Source organism: Neomonachus schauinslandi, chromosome X (assembly GCF_002201575.2).
Source record: "Neomonachus schauinslandi chromosome X, ASM220157v2, whole genome shotgun sequence".
Taxonomy (NCBI): domain Eukaryota; kingdom Metazoa; phylum Chordata; class Mammalia; order Carnivora; family Phocidae; genus Neomonachus; species Neomonachus schauinslandi.
Window position 1 is genome coordinate 119301153 of NC_058419.1, and position 17862 is coordinate 119319014.

Below are 17862 nucleotides of genomic sequence, written 5' to 3' on the forward strand. Positions count from 1 at the left end.
CATCGGATTGGGGCCATCCTAACCCCGGGGTGAATTCACTTCAACTCGATTACATATGCAAAGACCCTGTTTCCAAACCAGGTCATATTTGCAGATACCGGGGGTTAGGACTTGGACATAATCTTTCTGGGGGAACCACAATTCAATCCACTGCAGATGCACATTAAATGCATCTTAGTTGTCAGATATATTTCCATGAAACGGATCACTTGTCGGGATTAAGTCAAGAGTATGCAGGTGGCAGTGACACCAAGGACAAATTGCAGAACCCAGATCTTTCTAACCCTCTGCTTAGGATGGATTCACTTTTGGGGTGCTTGGGTGGCACATTTGGTTGAGCATCCGACTCTTGATTTCGGCTCAGGTCATGATCTCAGGGTCGTGAGATCAAGCCCTGCATCGGGCTCTGTGCTCTGCTCCTCCCCAACTCATGCGTTCTCTCTCGCTCTCTCTCTCTCCCCCTCTCTCTCCAATAAATAAATAAATAAAATCTTAAAAAAAAAAATAATGGATTTGCTTTTGGCAAGGGTCTCTCCAGGGACCATTTTGAACCTTGTTGATTAAACAACATGGTAAATAACAGTGAACAAGCATAATGTTTTCATTATCGTAGGGCACAGTGAATATGTGTTACAGGAATAAATGGATGAACAAAATGGAATGATCCATGTGCTATATTTTATTTTTATGATGTGATGGCATTTGATGTTTATGACAATAAGAAAGAATAATTTCTCTTCAGTAAAAAAAAAAAATTACCTGTGTTTTATGGGGAAATCTTACAAAGGCTTTATGGATTGGGTGATTATTTCATTCAATTTCAGCTAGTTACTTCTTAAAGCATTTAGTGTCTGGTTTCTATTATGGCCTGTAGTGATTTCAGAACAACTGTCTTGCTCCTAATACAATATTAGTATGGCTTGAATTTACAAAATGCTATTCGTTTTAACATGGAAAATGACTTTCTGTAACGTTCAGTAACTTCAAATGATAGATAGAAATTTACCAGCAGATTTTATTTTTATTCCAAAAGACTAGATACTTAGATGTGATAGCGGCTTTTTAAATAAAGCTATTACTGCATTGATTGTACGTGCCATTGGAAGTTATTTACAAGGAGTAAAGAGTATGCATTCCTTTCACTGTGTTCCTGTATAAAGCCTTAGGAGTGGAAACGAATCCTTGTGGGTGAATAAATTTGGTATTTGGGAAATATATTCTAGATAAATATTAAAATTAATTATGAGTAGGAAAATGATACTGAGGGACCTTTTTACTGTTTTTATTATGTGTCCCTTTTTCATAATTATTAATAGTCTCAGAGCGTAATTTTTCAAAAAATGGAGCATCCGGTTCTCATACAATAATCCAGTGAGTCTGTTGAAGGCTTATTTAAGGCATTGTTGAAGGAGGCAGCCAGGCAGTAAGCTGGCCCAAAGGAACAGAGCAGAAGCCCATACCCCCACGCGGGGGGCGCAGGGGGCGCGGGGGGCGCCGTGCGGGGAGAAGGGCGCTAGGATACGGGAGCTAAGTTGGATGCAAAACTGCTTCGTGACCCAAAGGGCAGGAAAGTCATAATGTCTGGGCAAAATGAGTTGTATATCATCCGTTTTCTCCAAGTTATTGTTTAACTTTGCAGAGACTAAGGCTGGATCAGCAGTAAAGCCCAACTCTGTGACCTGCCAGCCTGGAGAGTTACACGACCCTTCCTTAGGCTGCCTTGGTGGGCTATGCACCAGTACGATCTAGTACAATCTAGTACAACCTAGTACGATCTAGTACGACCCCGAAAGGACTCACAGTCTTCTTTTTGCCTTATTTCCCGGTTTTGGATAATTGAGTTTAACATGACTTTCTGCTCTTCCTGTTCTAATCCCCGTTGATCCAGGAGTTGTGTTCACTGCACAGATATTTCTGGGCGAGGGTGTAAATTTTAGCCTCTGGCCAGTCACTTTGGTTTATTCAAGTGTGACCCTAGCTTGTTCACTCCGCTCACGTGTAGAGGGCATCCGCTGTGTGTGCGTCGCACTGCACTGTACTGGACGCCAAGGGACCGGCCCACAGGGAGCTTACCGTCCTGCCCAAGACCAAAGAATAACTGCAATGCAAAATAGAAAGCTAGTGGCTGTAAGAGAGGTGTGGACACAGTACTTGGAATTTCCGAGAAGCAGGTGGCACTTGGGCATATGGAGAGACAGGACAGGCACTATTTACAGGGCAAACCAGGGCATGGGGATAGAAGAATAAAGAGTGTACGTACACAAAGCAAGTAATTCATTCTGTGGAAACCAAGTGTGTGAGGGGGATCAGTAGGAACCGGCTTTTGGGAGATGAGAATGGGGTGGGCTTTAATAAGCACATCACTCTCTGAACTTTACTTGGTCCTGAAGGGTTAGTGAGGGTTCGAGGAGCACAAAGACCTGGGTACCTTTCCCCGTTACAACCGGCATCCCTAATTCTCTTCAGTAAAGGGTATTTTGGGCTAATGGAAAACTAATATGGATATCTTAGTGCAAAAGGCACTGAGCGCGCGTGCAGGGGAGAACCTCCCAGCACACTAGTAAACTCCAAAAAGCTAGTGGAATTTGTTAGGCACTTTTAAATCAGTGCAGTGGACAAGAATTTCCTGGTTCACATCCGAGGTTCCGAGACTGTATTTCTTCCTTTTCCTCTTCCTGAAGGTGTCCTTGTATTTGGGGCTGAGCATTCCGAGGGAAAATAATCCCCACACCAGCTGGAGCGAGAAACTCCAAGCACAGAGGCGACTCTCAATTGTTGTAAATCAAATCAATGAATTCCCACCAAATCCTGAGGAAATGCCACATCCTTATAAGTCCACACCTCCTTCCTGGGATTCACTTCTGCTTTTCTTGAGAATGAAAAGAGTTGGAAGGTCTCCTCCCATCCCCATTGTTTTCGTAACTTGTTTTCACAGTGAGGGTAAGCAAATGAAATGGCTTTTTCATAGTGAGTACCAAATCTTTTTTAAAACTAGTGAACGGACGGAATGAAGGCCAAGGCAGCTCAGGACTCAGGAGGGAGAGGCATTGAAAGAGCAGTTTCAGGTAGACTCCCGAGAAATGTGTGTGGAATGTGGTGGCTGGGATTCTAAAAACGGGTGGGTTTTGGGCCACTGGGTTTTGTTTTCTTCAGGAGCATTGGACAGTAGAGAATCCCCTGGAATGAGTTTAGCGTTAGTTATCTATGGGATATGGGACAAGCCTCTGAGAAGTGATCAAAATTTGGGTCAGCCACAGAACTTACCAGTTCCGGGTCAAATATGGACTGTTTCTCTTCATCACCTCATCCTGCTCCCTGTTTTATTTTAAAAATCAGAGGGCCTAGTTTATTAGCTAAAGAAATACTGATACGTATCAAATTCTCGACATGTTCTGAGAATCAAGTTCTTTCACGGGGCCTACAACACCTGGACACAAACGAGATGTTCATTTGGGAAATTACAGGTGACCAGTGACTAAATACACAGAGAGATGGTAAAGAAAAACTGGGGAATGGTGACTAATTAATTGCCAGAGCAGCATGGAGAAAATAAGTCTCATCTGACCTCACCGTCCTTGCCCAAGCTTATCCTAGAAGGGTATTTTCCAAGCCAGCATCCCGCCTAAGTCCTGGCATTAGCCCCTTTGGCTTATCTTGCCTTGTTTGTAATTACTTTTTATTTTATTTTATTTTATTTTATTTTATTTTAAAGATTTTATTTATTTATTCGAGAGAGAGAACAAGCATATGAGTGGTGGGGGAGGGGCAGAGGGAGAGGGAGAAGCAGACTCCCTGCTGAGCAGGGAGCCCGCAATGGGGCTCAATCCCAGGACCCCCGGATCACGACCTGAGCTGAAGGCAGACAGTTAACCGACTGAGCCACCCAGGGTGCCCTGTAATTACTTAAAACAAACAAACAAACAAACAAATTCCTTTTGCCATTGTTTTTTGCACTAAGTTTTTAAATTATCTTTTTCTTTGATTTTAATGGAAACTTTGCTGTCTTGCTGGCTTCTCTGAGTTCTTCCACTGCTAGATGACACGTGAAGTGACAAACTTCTTGGGGGTGAACTAAGTGCCATTTAATTCAATTTTTGCCCAGATATTGGGGCTCCATAAATTGAAAGGGAGGAGGGTGATGTGTTACAGTAGCTTGTAAGAAACGGTTAAAAAAAAATTGATTTGGGAAGACAGATAGGGTCCGTAAAAGACTTTTTCCATCATTCACCACATCCTAAGAGCATTCAGTTGTAAGCTTTGAAATAAGGGGGGGAAACCACTGGGTTAAAAAGAAAGATGAAGTTTTAAGTTTAAATTATTTTATTATGCCGTTTTACGTGAAAGCATTCTCTCCTTCTGTATGGAAAACCTTGGCAATTGCTTTGTCTACAGTCATTGGATAAACACCAGCGTCTGAACACTAAGTGTGCTATTTGTGTCTTGTGGACAGGTGTCTGATCTTGGATAACCTATGTCATGCTGGGGGCCAACTCGAATGTGCCAAGTCGTAATCTGTTGTCACCTGCAGATAAGGGTTAGATTCCCACCCCATCTGAGCCCTTGAGAGAATGCTCTCAAGGTATAATGAGAGTCGGATTCTGGCCTCATTAAAACACATCAGGCAACCCACAGTCATCCATGGGGTCTCCATGTAGACGGCTCTGGAATGATGATAATGGAATAGTTTTTGTGTTTTTTTTTTTAAATATTTTATTTATTTATTTGACAGAGAGAGAGAACACAAGTAAGCAGAGTGGCAGGCAGATGGAGAGGGAGAAGCAGGCTCCCCGCCGAGCAGGGAACCGGATGTGGGGCTCGATCCCAGGACCCCAGGATCATGACCCGAGCCGAAGGCAGCCGCTTAACTGTCTGAGCCACCCAGGCGCCCCGATGATAATGGAATAGTACAAATATGGTGGCATTCAAAAACTGGATTATGAACCACTGTGGTAAAGGCTGCTCTCCCAAGTTCAAGTCAGGATTCCCAGGACAGACAAGAACTCTTGGGCTGCACAGAACTCCATTCTCTCCAGAGAGGATTGGCCACTGCATGTGTATAATGGCTGTGTATCCAGTTTACTCCACCAAGTTTGCTAAAATTGACAGCTCATGAAACAAACTTAACCTTTCTCTGAGGAGATTAAATGTAATTGTTTATTAAAGTAGTATGTAAGGGCGCCTGGGTGGCTCAGTTGGTTAAGCGTCTGTCTTTGGCTCAGGTCATGATTCCAGGGTCCTGGGATCGAGCCCCACATCGGGCTCCTTGCTCAGCGGAGAGCCTGCCTCTCCCTCTCCCTCTGCCCTTCCCCCCAGCTTGTGCTCTCTCTCTCAAATGGATAAATTAAAAAAAAATCTTTAAAAAAATAAAGGAGTATGTAACACATACTTGAATGTCTTCCCCTAGATTCAATGCTCTTGCCTTAAAAAAAATGATTCAGAGGCATTGGATCCTGTTACCTTCTTAGGTATATTCATGAGGAATAGTGAGAAGAGATCAGTAGAAAGTGTTCCAGTCTTCTCTTGTTTTGGAATAAGAGATGAATCTTAGGAATGAATGACTATAAGGCTTGGTCAGTTTGGTATTACTCTAGGAATAACATTCCCAAGTTTCAGCTTTGAAAGTCTTTTAAAACCGTGACCCAAACCTCTTCTCATCTGCTATTCTTTCCAGTTTGGATGGAATGAACCATTGTGTCATATTCAGAATCCTCCCAGGTGGCTTGGATTGGAGTGTGAGCACATGTCCGTGCCTCTGAAAATAATTCTTTGGACATATTTGAACTTAGCAATGCAGAGTTCCAAGGCTAATACTTAAATGTGAAATAATTGGCCTTAATTGGGGGCCCAGTGGATGAGCAGTGGGAAAAAGAGAGAAGGCATGTATCTAAATGTGGTTTCTCCCTGTAATAGAGGGATTCTTCATCACGTCTCCCTTAAACTATTCCACACACAACGTCCTTGCCTTGAAATATTTAGACGCTTGACTAGAGCAGTAGGGATGCTTCTGGCATGATATAAAGAATAATAAGAATGGGTAATGACAGATCTAAACAAATGGCCATTATAGTTATCACACGGGATAGCAGTAAGTTGGATGGATCCAGCTCAGAGAGTCAGAGGTTTGAGAGGAACCATCCCAGATGAGAAGGTGACTGTCAGGTAGAAGATTGAGTCTCATGATTGTGCCTGTTCATGCCATTCAGAGATGAGCCTGATTCCAACCATCAGTCCATCATTTTGTTACTGAACTAGCGTCTTTTGTTTCTGGGTCTTAATATCTAGTTTAAATTATTTTTTCAACAAATGAATATAAAATTGCTTTTTATGGTAATCAAGCTGAAATTATCTCTGTACATAAGATAATTAAAGAGTGTGAGAGAAATGGGACACATCATCTTTTACCTTCATTTGATTCACTTCTATTTTTAATTGCTAAATGTTATAGGGAAAACTGAAGAGCTCTGTTCTAATTTTGAAATACTCCAGCAAAATAATTGAGTCATGCATATAAAGTGTTCGTTAACAAGAGCACAATTGTAGCAGATTATTTTTGTTTGAAACAGAAATATGAAATTTTAAATTCAGCTATTTAAAAAAAAGCCTGAGGCCACCACTGAATGTAAAAAGCTTTCAGTGAGGAGCAACACAAATAAAGATTTTTACAACCAAGTGAGGTAAATTCCCAACCTGGGAATTTATGATAGAGCTTTTACTATGCTTTTAAAAGTATTTTCACTAGATAGAACATCAGGTTTATATATATGAGGTGATGAAAACTACCCTAGTAGCCTAATTATCTGACCAGGCAAGCTCAGTTTGGGGCCATGATGAGTCCAAGAAAGCCTTCCATCTGTTTACTTCGGTTGGGAAGATGGCGCCTTGTTGTCCTTGCAGGTGTTAGAAGGTGATTACTGAATCGAGTCTCACAGGTCCTCAGCAACGCGTTCCTTGTGGTGTGGGGAAGGCAAAAGTGGCACACAGATGTATACAAAAACAAAAACGACCACTTAGCAAGTTCCTACCATCACAATAGCGTTTTGAGGCAGATGTCATTGAGATGACCGTGGAAATGTGACGTGTAGGCAGACATAACAAGATTCAGCCAGTTAAAAAAAGGGGGGGTGTGGTAGGGGACTGAATCAAATCAAATAATAAAGCAACCGGAGTGGTTACTGAACTTCAGCTACCCAAACCAGGTGATGGAGTTGAAAGAGATGATTAAAAGCTTAGATTCCTAGGGGAGTTCTCATGGCAAGAAACGATCCCATCTGCTGGGGAATTGGAAACCCTGTCCAACTCACCATAACAAGGGCCCTGGTGAGTATACTTCCATGGTGCCAGTGGGCCTCCAGGTCTTGTGAGAGTATTCTCAAATCTTTAACCATGAATCCCTGACCTGGTAACCTCAACTTCTTTGAGATGATCGGTTTGCTCCCGTTATAAAGAAAGTTCTTTTTTTCCTCCTCCCCAGGAAGTTTGAGAAGTATGTGTAAACGTGAAGCCCTAAACCATATCGATAGAATCAATATTTTGTATTACAATTTGGAACTAAAACATATGTTTGTATTTTAAGGGTTTGTAGCATTTAAGGGAAAATGGCATATTACAGAAATTTGACAGGTTACTTTGAGATTCCAATCTGAAACATGTAATTTATTTTAGACCTGTGATTTTTAAGTTAAAAAGTGTAAAATAGTTTGTTTCAAACCAGTGTTGGAATGTTCAGGAGAACTTGAGTTTCACTACATTTGTAAGTTTCGTTTATTAGATTTCTAAGAGCTACTTAAGGATGTGAGAAGGTTTACCTTGTTAGGGTTTTAATTTTACCCTGTTAGGCATTTAAAGTGCTTATAAAGTAAGTTGAATATGTTACATTTATAAATGCAGTTTAAAATGTTACAGGAATTTGGCGATAAAAATCAGAACAGTGGTTACCCATGGGGGTGAGAATAGACTGGAAGAGGGGCTCCGGGGTACTTTCTGGGTGATGGAGATATTTTTATATCTTGATTAAGCTGTTGGTCATGTTGGTTATCAAAATCCATTGACTTGTCCCTTAAGATTTATGCATTTTCCTGTAGGTAAATTTACCTCAATTAAAAAAAAAATGTGGGGTGCCTGGGTGGCTCAGACGGTTAAGCGTCTGCCTTCGGCTCAGGTCATGATCCCAGGGTCCTGGGATCGAGTCCCGCATCGGGCTTCCTGCTCCTTGGGAGCCTGCTTCTCCCTCTGCCTCTCTCTCTCTGTCTCTCATGAATAAATAAATAAAATATTTAAAAAAAAAAAAATGTGTACAGGAATTTAATCAACAAATTTATATGTGGCATTGATTAATGGAGTTATGTCTGCTCAAGTTGAGTTAAACATTGATTCAGGACCCCCCTGAAAGTGATTATTCTTGGTTTTAGAAAATTTCTTAGATATATGAATAGAATAATGAGATTCATAACTTGACTCTAAAAGCTTAAGGAAAACTACGTAGTGATTTGTTGATATAGATACAGTCCTTGGGCGAATATCCTCGTGGTCTTTAAGTGCACGTCTAATTGCCTCTCCTAGTCGGTTAGACTCCTCAGGAAGCAAGGCAGTATCTTTCTTTTCCTAGTATCTCCTGCTGTTAGCACATAGCACATGGCTCTTGATGAGGAAACAGGACCCTCCCAGAGAGACCAGCTGCCTGCTTCTGCCCTCCTTCTGTCACTAGTGAGTGCATTTGCATAGATCAGCGCATCAGATAAATTCTCATCCTGAAGGGCAGAGAAAGGACCCTTCTTGAGAAGACCCTACGCAGGACAGGGTTCGTATGATGGCAGATCTCAGCAGCCATAATTCCCGGAGGCCGTAGCAGGATGGGTGATGCACACTGGGAGCTCTTCCCAGCATGAGGGCTCTGACACCGGAAGAGGGCTAAGAGGATGGGGTTGGCAGAGGGAAGTCAAGGATTAAAGAACTGTCCATTGGGTCATTGCTGAGCCCTTAAAGGAGGTCACGGTGGGTCTTCCCCATTCCCTTGTTGTAAATCTGTCTCTTTCCTTTTGATTTTCTGGGATAGCCTTTCTATCCGTTCTGGTTTGTAAAAGACAAAAATAACCAGATAGCCACTTTGAATCAAGTTGGGGGAAACATTTTTGAACACTTTGACACATGGAGGATGGCTAGTCAGCTTAGGTCTGAAGATGGTTTATGGGGTGACATTTTCAATATCAGACTCGCTCTCTCTTTTTTTCCCCCAATATCAGACTCTCTTGCTCTCCAAACACACACACACACACCCCGCCATACCTCAAAATCGGCAACTGACAGACATCTGAATTCTCTGGTCTTTCCTTTTCTCTTCCAGACCAGGTTAAATTCACTTTTCACTGTCCTTTTGGCAAAGCCCAGCTTGTACACTGATAGTGCTCTGCAGTTTGCCTCCCGCCTCCCTCCTACCAGCCTCGTCACTTTCCCCAGCATCATCAGCACCACCACCGTTGCAGAAGAAAACCGTAGGGGAGAGCAAGTAAGCGGGGATAGCTTCATTCTTTTTTTTTTTTTTTTTTTTTTAAGAAAGAGAGAGAGGGCGCAGGGTGGAGGTGGAGGGAGCGGCAGGCAGAGGAGGGGGGGGAGAGAGAATCTTAAGCAGGCTTCATGCCCAGCACGGAGCCCGACGCGGGGCTCGATCTCACCACTCTGAGATCATGACCTGAGCGGAAATCCAAGAGTCAGACTCTTCACCGACTGAGCCATCCTGGCACCCCAAGCATGGATAGCTTCAAAGAGAGATGGTGCAGACCGGTGAGGTCAAGGATACAAAGGGAGTCAATTAGAAGAAGGTCAAGAAAAGATCCCCTCCCCAAAGTTGAGTCTCCAAATTCACCTTTTTGCCTTAGGTAAGCTCTTTGTGAGATGGGCCATAGCCAGCTCTCCACAGTTGACCTCAATTTTCACAAGGGACAGTGAGTTATACCTGGCTTTGGTGTTTCTCTGTCCACTCCCAGATAACCAATTCAAGATACATGCCCGCTGCACCCTACATATCATTGAAATATACATCCTTACCTCCCTATAGACATGCTCTGTTTTTCCTCTGCTCTGGTGCCTTTCTCATCTTCCTCATCCCTGGGTTTCCCAGCTCCCTTCTTGTTCACTCTGGTCTTCAGAGACCAGTCTCACTTCCATATTCCGAAGCAAACCTTCCCCAGCTACTCACACACACCAATTGCCCCATTTCTGAAACCCTCTGGAATCACACCATCTGACTGAAATATAATGGGAGCCATGTATATAGTTTGAGATCTCCAAGTAACCACATTTTTTTTTTAAAGTAGAGACAAAGACGTAAAATTAATTTGACTAGTACATTTTACTTGACCTGATAGATTCAAAACATTATCATTTCAACATGTAATCAACACAAAAAGGATTCATCTACGTGTTTCTTATTCACGGCTCACCTCAGTTCAGACTAGTCACATTTCAAGTACCCCCAAACCACAGGGGGCTAGTAGCTGCCGTGTTGGACCACACGGCTCGAGAACTTCTCAGCCCATGGTTTAGCAGTTCATTGTGTGTGCCGTCGTCATGTTTGCTCGCTGTTCTCTGATGTAGTCACTGCCTTTGGAGGGCAGACTTTGTACCGGGTCCTAGTGCGGTGCTTGGCACCCTGCGGGCATTCAGCGAGTGCACAGATGGCTTCCGTGTTACCACCGCACACCGCTGGCACCCTCCTCACTGCCGGCGAGACAGGCGTGCCCTCATTCCCTCTCACTACATTCCTCAGCTGCTAAGGCCGTTGCAGAGATCTCTGGAAAGCAGTAGCTCTAGCCGCCTACGCTTGAGGTAGAGAGGGAAGGAACACTTGCCGCAGAAGCGTGGAATGCATGGAAAGTTCGGTTCGCTGGCAGGATCATAATAAGCACCGCATCGAGACTCGTGCTGTTCGTCGTTCTGTACATGCAGATTGCAAGGGAAGTGCTGGCCTGTTTAGTTCTGGTGCACAGTGTCTCTTCCTTTAGCAGGTATCTGGAAATAATGGTGCCGAAGAGATGATATCCCAAAGGAAGGTGGTTTCTTTTGTATCTGTGACAGAGCCTCGATCTCAGCTTCACGACAGGATGCGCGCCTGGCTAATGCTGGCAGCAAAGGCCCGCGTAGAGAACACATGCAAGGCTGACCTGAGTCAGGCTCCGGCTACTTAAACAAAGGATTGCTTTAATTTTTGCGGAATAAAGTATTTTTTCCTTCTGTTGTTCATGAAATGGCCTTAAAGAATTCCTCTTGTTTGTGGTCTCGAAAAAATTAGAACTATGCCCATGAGGCCCGCCTTTAAGGGTTCTAGTAAACAATAAGAAGGCTTTGTTCTTGGTAATAAAATTAAAGCGAGCAGTGTTTCCATTACCTGGCAGGATGCCGCCTCCCCACCACCCCCTGATCCTGACAAATGTAAACAGAGCATTCTGTTTCCCACTGAGGAGGTGAGAAGGCAACGTCTGTCAGGTTTGTATATAGAAATATATTTGACCTTTCAGAGAATGGAGAGAGAGAGAGAGAGAGAGAAGAACTTCTTTGCGTCATCCCTGACTTAAGTATTTTAAGATTCGATTTTTTTTCTTTTTTTTTTTAAGATTTTATTTACTTATTCATGAGAGACAGAGAGAGAGATGCAGAGGCAGAGGGAGAAGCAGGCTCCCCGTGGAGCACGGAGCCCGATGCGGGGCTCGATCCCAAGACCCTGGGATCCTGACCTGAGCTGAAGGCAGACGCTTAACGACTGAGCCACCCAGGCGTCCCAAGATTCGATTTGACTCTAGAAAACTGTACCTATTGGGGCTTAAAACTGGAAAGCCATTGTTTCAGAAGGACAATAATAATTTCCCAATGAGTTGGAATGCTGGAAAATCTAGGGGTCTCCAGATAAAAGAAATATATGTATTTTTAGTCCGACTCACTGGCTTTCATGTGTTTTCCCCCAGGCAACTTTGCCTGCTGTTGCTCAGATGTAGACCCAGTTATGGTCAGTTGTAAATGAACCTTTGTGGGTAGATTGTGGCCTGAAGTAAAAAACGACCAAGGTCAGGATAGAAGGCACTGTCAGATGCAAACTCTGTTCAGCCCTGCGATTAGTCAGAAGTCATTGGAGCTACAGAATAAGCCAGACGAGTGTGACACGGGTGCCCCCTGATGTCCTCTGGAGCTCTTCTTAAGAATGGTCCTGATTGTAGTCCCCTCTAACGTAGGTGCTTCTGTCTGAAATGGTCAGTGCCACGCCCTTAGAGCACTCACCAGTCCTATGTCCCCTGGCCCGAGAGCTTCCTTCCGTCTGGAAGCTGCTAAGACTCCGCCTGGGGCCTCCCCCACCCAGGGTACCCACCTGTTAGTTTCAGAGGAGAATGACTACCCAGCCACCCCCAACAGCCTTCACCCGGCCACTGATGGGAGATATTAGGTACATACCGCACTTCCTTCCCATCAGCTGGACTGTTCTGCGCAGTTTCCCGTCACCCACCGGGATTAATCTCCAGCTGCCCACCGTGGTCGAGGCGAGGCACACTCTCCTGCTTTCATACCTTTCCCTGTCTCACCTCCCCACCTCCTACTGGTGTTTTCTGGCAATGACTTGTACTCCCAGCCCAGTCTCCTGCCCTGCTTCCTGGAGAGAGAACCGCAGGCCTCCTCTAAAATGGAATGAATGATAGTGCACATCCCTTTTCCCCTCGTGCCCCCAGCTCACATGTTCAGTTTCCCTAAACTCTCCTCTCTTTCATGTTCTTTGAATAAATGTGAATATTAAACACAGGGCATCTAGATAATTAAAAATCAGTCTACCAGCTTCTGCTGGCATTCTAGAGTGACGACAACCAGGCAAGGTGTTGTTACTTGTGGATGTTACTTGTGGATGCATCAGGAAGACAGACCAAAGCTTAACATTTTCCAGTTGCGCTTGGAAGCGCAAGTCTTACCGGTGATACAAGGGAGTATATTTCACTCACTGTAAGGCACACTGAAGAGCAGGGACCCGATCCTCCTTCTCCGTAACTTTGCGGGGGAGCAGATAGCATCTATCCTTGAGTCCCTCAAGCCTGAATAGGAGTTCAACCTGGTGTTTTTCCAGTACACCGCTATTCAGGAATCATGGCACAACAACTGAAAAGAACGCCACTTAATGAGAAATGACACATAAGATGAGTCATGTAAGGTCGTGGGATAGAAGCTTCCTCTTTCCATTAGAAATGACTTCCCTCCCCTGAGATGGATCACCTCTGTCCTCCCCAGCACTCATTTAACCGTCCCCTTCTGTAAATTAGTTTTTAGCTTCTGACCACAGTGTGATTTTTGCCAAATACATTTGTTGAAAGTTACTTAATAGAAAGTAGCACTTTTCAGAAACTTTATGAAAAAGACTTGATAGACACAAGCGTCCATGACAGGTTAATAGATTTTTTTTTTTTCATTCTGCCTGCCCACCCCAAACGGAAGGGTGTGGAGCATTTGTTTTATAAAGTGTGTAATTAATAAGAGAAAGGAAGGGAGGAGTTTATTGTTTTTGAATGAATTATGAGCAACACCTTCCATTCTGCTGCTTCTTTTTGGAACTGCTTCGAACAGAGTTACCATTTAACACAGAAAGAGAAGTCTGTAGCGTTAATGCCAAGAATGTGAGGTTGAAGTCAGTCGAGTGGGCTCTGATGAAGACAGCACGGGAAGAGCAACGTTATTCTAACTGTGACAGAAGCCTGCAGGACGTCGGGGAGAGTAAAAACCATCCTGCAAGTCTGTTTTCATTTTCAAATTGAAATCCTGTGAATCCTCAGTAATTGCAACTATTCATGCCCTGACAGGAGAAAACTAATATTTATCAAGCACCTACTATGCGCCAGAAAGTTTACAGATATTTTCATTGAAAGTATGCAAACGAGGAGACATTCTTACACAGATTCGACCTTTTTCATATGCGCAGCTCTCTGATTACAGTGTCCGTGATCTTTTCCTCTGTGCTATAGAGGTTGGCAAACTATGACCCTTGGGCCAAATCTGACTCATCGCCTGTTTTCCTAAATAAAGTTTTATTAGAACACAGCCACACCCATTTAATTCCGTTTTGTCAGAGACCCTTCTCCTACTACAACGGCGGTGTTGAGTAGCTGCAACAGAGACTGTGTGGTCCTCAAAGCCATATTATTTACTGGTCTAGCCCTTTACAGCAAGTCTCCCAACTCCTGCTTTACATCTTGGAAGATTCTCCCCTGTCCCCACCCTCCCCCACCCCATTGCATCAGGAAGGAGCCTTTAGAGAATGCATTTGGGATCTGAAAATAACTCCAAAAACTCTGGAGTTAGCTCTCATGTTATAGCTTCCAAAGCCATTGTTTTGGTGAAAGATGTAGATGGAAAAAAATTTCGATTCATGCTATTAAGTCCTGCAGGTAATCAGCTCAGGCTGACCTGTCCTAGAACTTGTAGCATTGATTCTATGTGGACATTCCAGATAAACAGTTTCTTTCTTTCTTTCTTTTTCTTTTTTTTTTTTTAAGATTTTATTTATTTGACAGAGAGACACAGTGAGAGAGGGAGCACAAGCAGGGGTGAGTGGGAGAGGGAGAAACAGGCTTCCCGCAGAGCAGGGAGCCCGATGCGGGGCTCGATCTCAGGACCCTGGGACCATGACCTGAGCCGAAGGCAGACGCTTAACGACTGAGCCATCCAGGCGCCCCTAAACAGAGTTTCTTAACAATAGTAATAGTTATCATTTATTGAGTAATTACTATGTGCCAAACATTTTTCAGTGGTTTCTCGTGTACTAATTCATTTAGCTCTCACCACCAGCTACCCCAGAGTTTCTCTGCCTCGGCACTAGTGACATTGGGGGCTGGATCATTCTCTGCTGTGGCAGGGGCTGTTCTGAGCATTGCTAGATGTTTGTTGGGTTGCATCTCTGGCTTCCACCCACTAGATACAAGGCATGGCCCCTGCCCCGCTTGTGACAATGGAGAATGTCTCCACACATTGCCAATGCTCCCTGGGAGAGCACCTGGTTAACCAGGTAAGAGGAACTTGAGAAATGGAGAGTTTCAGCAAATGCCCAAGAACATACGACTAGGAGGCAAGGAGGACCTGGCATTCAGCCCCAGGAAGACTTCTTCAGGACCTCGAGTTCTGAACTACTGCCTCCTTTAGCCGTTGTTCACTCTAAATCACTTCACCTTGTCTGACGATTTCGCTTTACTGAAAAATTAACAGTAACATCAACAATGTCTTGGATGGGCATGTTGTGTGTGCTCCCCTTGGGGGGAAATTCCTTTGTGTGAAGCCTCAGAGTTTTGGGCATTAGCAGTGGTGCTCTCGCTGGACAGTTTTATTGTATCGTCACAGTTGTGTTTCATTTGTAAGAAGACTTTTATTGCCAGTTTACCACAGCAGGCTGCCATTTTTAATGGCATCGCACTTCCTTATCCAACATTCAAGCTCCATAATCTTAGAAACCTCAAGAAAAGAGGACTTATCATGAGGTTCCTGGGAGCTATTTTTTGATCCCATAGCAAAAATATGGCAGAATCCCATATGGAGAGTTCATCAGCACGCAGAATTGACCTCCTCTGGGCCAAAGCATTTTCCCCCACGTCACTCGGCGGTAAAGGCCGGATTCTGTGTAGCTTCTATCCATACCGTCACTACTCTCACCAAAAGCACTTTATGAAGGGATTCCATTTTTTTGTTGTTTCTGAAAAGCCTGTCTCTTTAGCTTTCAAAGGTTTCCATCAAAAGCGTTCAACTTTAAATGAACGTAGGAAAATTTGTTTTTAAAGATTTTATTTATTTGACAGAGAGAGACACTGTGAAAGAGGGAACACAAGCAGGGGGAGAGGGAGAAAAGCAGGCTTCCCGCGGAGCAGGGAGCCCGATGCGGGGCTCGATCCCAGGACCCTGGGACCATGACCTGAGCCGAAGGCAGACGCTTAACGACTGAGCCACCCAGGCGCCCCTGAACATATAAAATATTAAAAAGTATTGTCCTGTACTCTGGTTTCTCCCTCAAAGACAGGGACCCTGGGAACTTGGCCACTCTTCCCTCTCTCGTCTACTTGAGCTAGGTCCACAAATATTTGACTTCGGTGTGAGAGAGTTTTAGGGTGAAGATTACATATAAACATATTAGATGAATTACAGTAATACAGTCTGCTCTTACTCAATTCTCTTTGGCTCAGTTTTATATACAAACTCAAGTGTTAGAGTTGCTTTCATTGTTCCTTCTGGCAGCTCTGTCTAACTTCTGCCCCAGGGTCTGGGACGTTCATCACAGCTGCCTTTGGCAATAAAACCCAGAGCACCCTCAGATCCTCATACTTCTCTTCGCACCTGGTCAGCAGTCCACAGCAGGGCACGGAGCCCACCTGCATACAGGCTTTCCCTGTACCCTCATCTTCCTGGCCAAATTATCAGCTTATCTGCAGCTCCATTGTGTTTCCGTTGCTCCGGCCCCGGGCAGATTGGAATGAACTCCTCCAGTGTTTTTCTTTGGGAGCGAGATGGGATTGTTATAGATGTTAGAGCATATAACAGTATGAAATAATGGTGCTACTAAGACATAACAATAACACTAACCCCTTTAAATTTGGATGCAGACTCAAAATTACATATTCTTAGCAACAGAGAAAAATGCTGTTGAGTTTAACCAATAACAACGTCAACATAACATAAAATAAAAAAGAGTTTGAACTTTTCTCAAGGTCACCTTAATTTGAATCACGGTACAGCTTTGCTTTTGCCATGAGGACCAATTCTAGGCAAATCTGTAAAGTAGACATTTGTCTTCTAAACCCCCAATCTCATCGGTAGTGCTTTTAAGGATAGCAAGGTTTAGAATCTTTGACCCGAGGGGTCACAGTTTGATAGAACAATTTCAAGAGTGCGCTAATGGTGGGCCCGTGTGGCAGGGGCAGGCTCCTGGGCTGCGCGGCCTGGGGGGCAGGGGGCACCGTTCTCGTGGAATTCAACGTGAATGGTGGCCTCTGGGATTGTGTAACACCAGCACCCCTCCTTCCTCCACACCCTGAAATAAAATTTCCTTTTTCCGACACACCAGCCTTATCCTCTCTGAAACTTACTCAGCTGTTTGCATCTGTGTATGAATAGAAGGTGATCTATCAAGTCAGCATGTCCTTCTCAGGAGAGGAATTAAAAGGTTCTATTCTCAAAATCTAGAGATGGCTAGCCCATTTCAACAAAGCATTTCAAAATGAGAAAAATGAGGATTTCTAAAATGTGTGTCAGTCCAATGTCACCCGTGAGAAGTGGCCAGATACTTTTTCCCCATTGATGTCGCCTTCTAAGAGTTTCATAAAATATTTCTAAAGATGTTAAGGCCACATGTGTCTGAAATCTAATGATGTTTATACTCTGCACTGAACATCTCATTTTGCAGTTCAATACAAGTCAAATTAAAAGAGCAAGTTTTTAGAAATACTTAGAAACTGTTTACAGACTGCTAAAGAACATTTTGCAGACACGTGGTCCAGTTTTTAGTGTGTATGTAATTAAATCCTTTTAATGTTTATACGTATATGACAAGAACAAAATAAGAAATTGTCCGCCTCACCCCACCCCTTCTGTGAAATACCACAACACTATTATACCATAAAGCTTAACAGGGGGGACTTTTTACTGGACATTGCTAACTAAGTGCTCTGGAGAAAATAGCTAACCCGTTTATGTTATCATTAACAATGCCGGGGAATGAGTACGTGTAACTGCATTCTAGCAAAGGCAGATAAACCGTGCGCCCAGGGGCGACTCCCACAGGACGGCTGCTGACTGTTGGTATCTGACATGAGTGCTGAATGAGATCTCAGGGCTAGGAGGACAGGACAGGAGTATTGGCCTTCT

The 17862-nt window shown here is 43.8% G+C and overlaps 1 protein-coding gene across 2 annotated transcripts in view; it reads left to right on the forward strand.

Moving 5' to 3' along the window:
• MID1 (midline 1) overlaps positions 1-17862 on the forward strand; it is a 114523-nt gene that overhangs the window by 48683 nt on the left and 47978 nt on the right. The window lies entirely within an intron of this gene.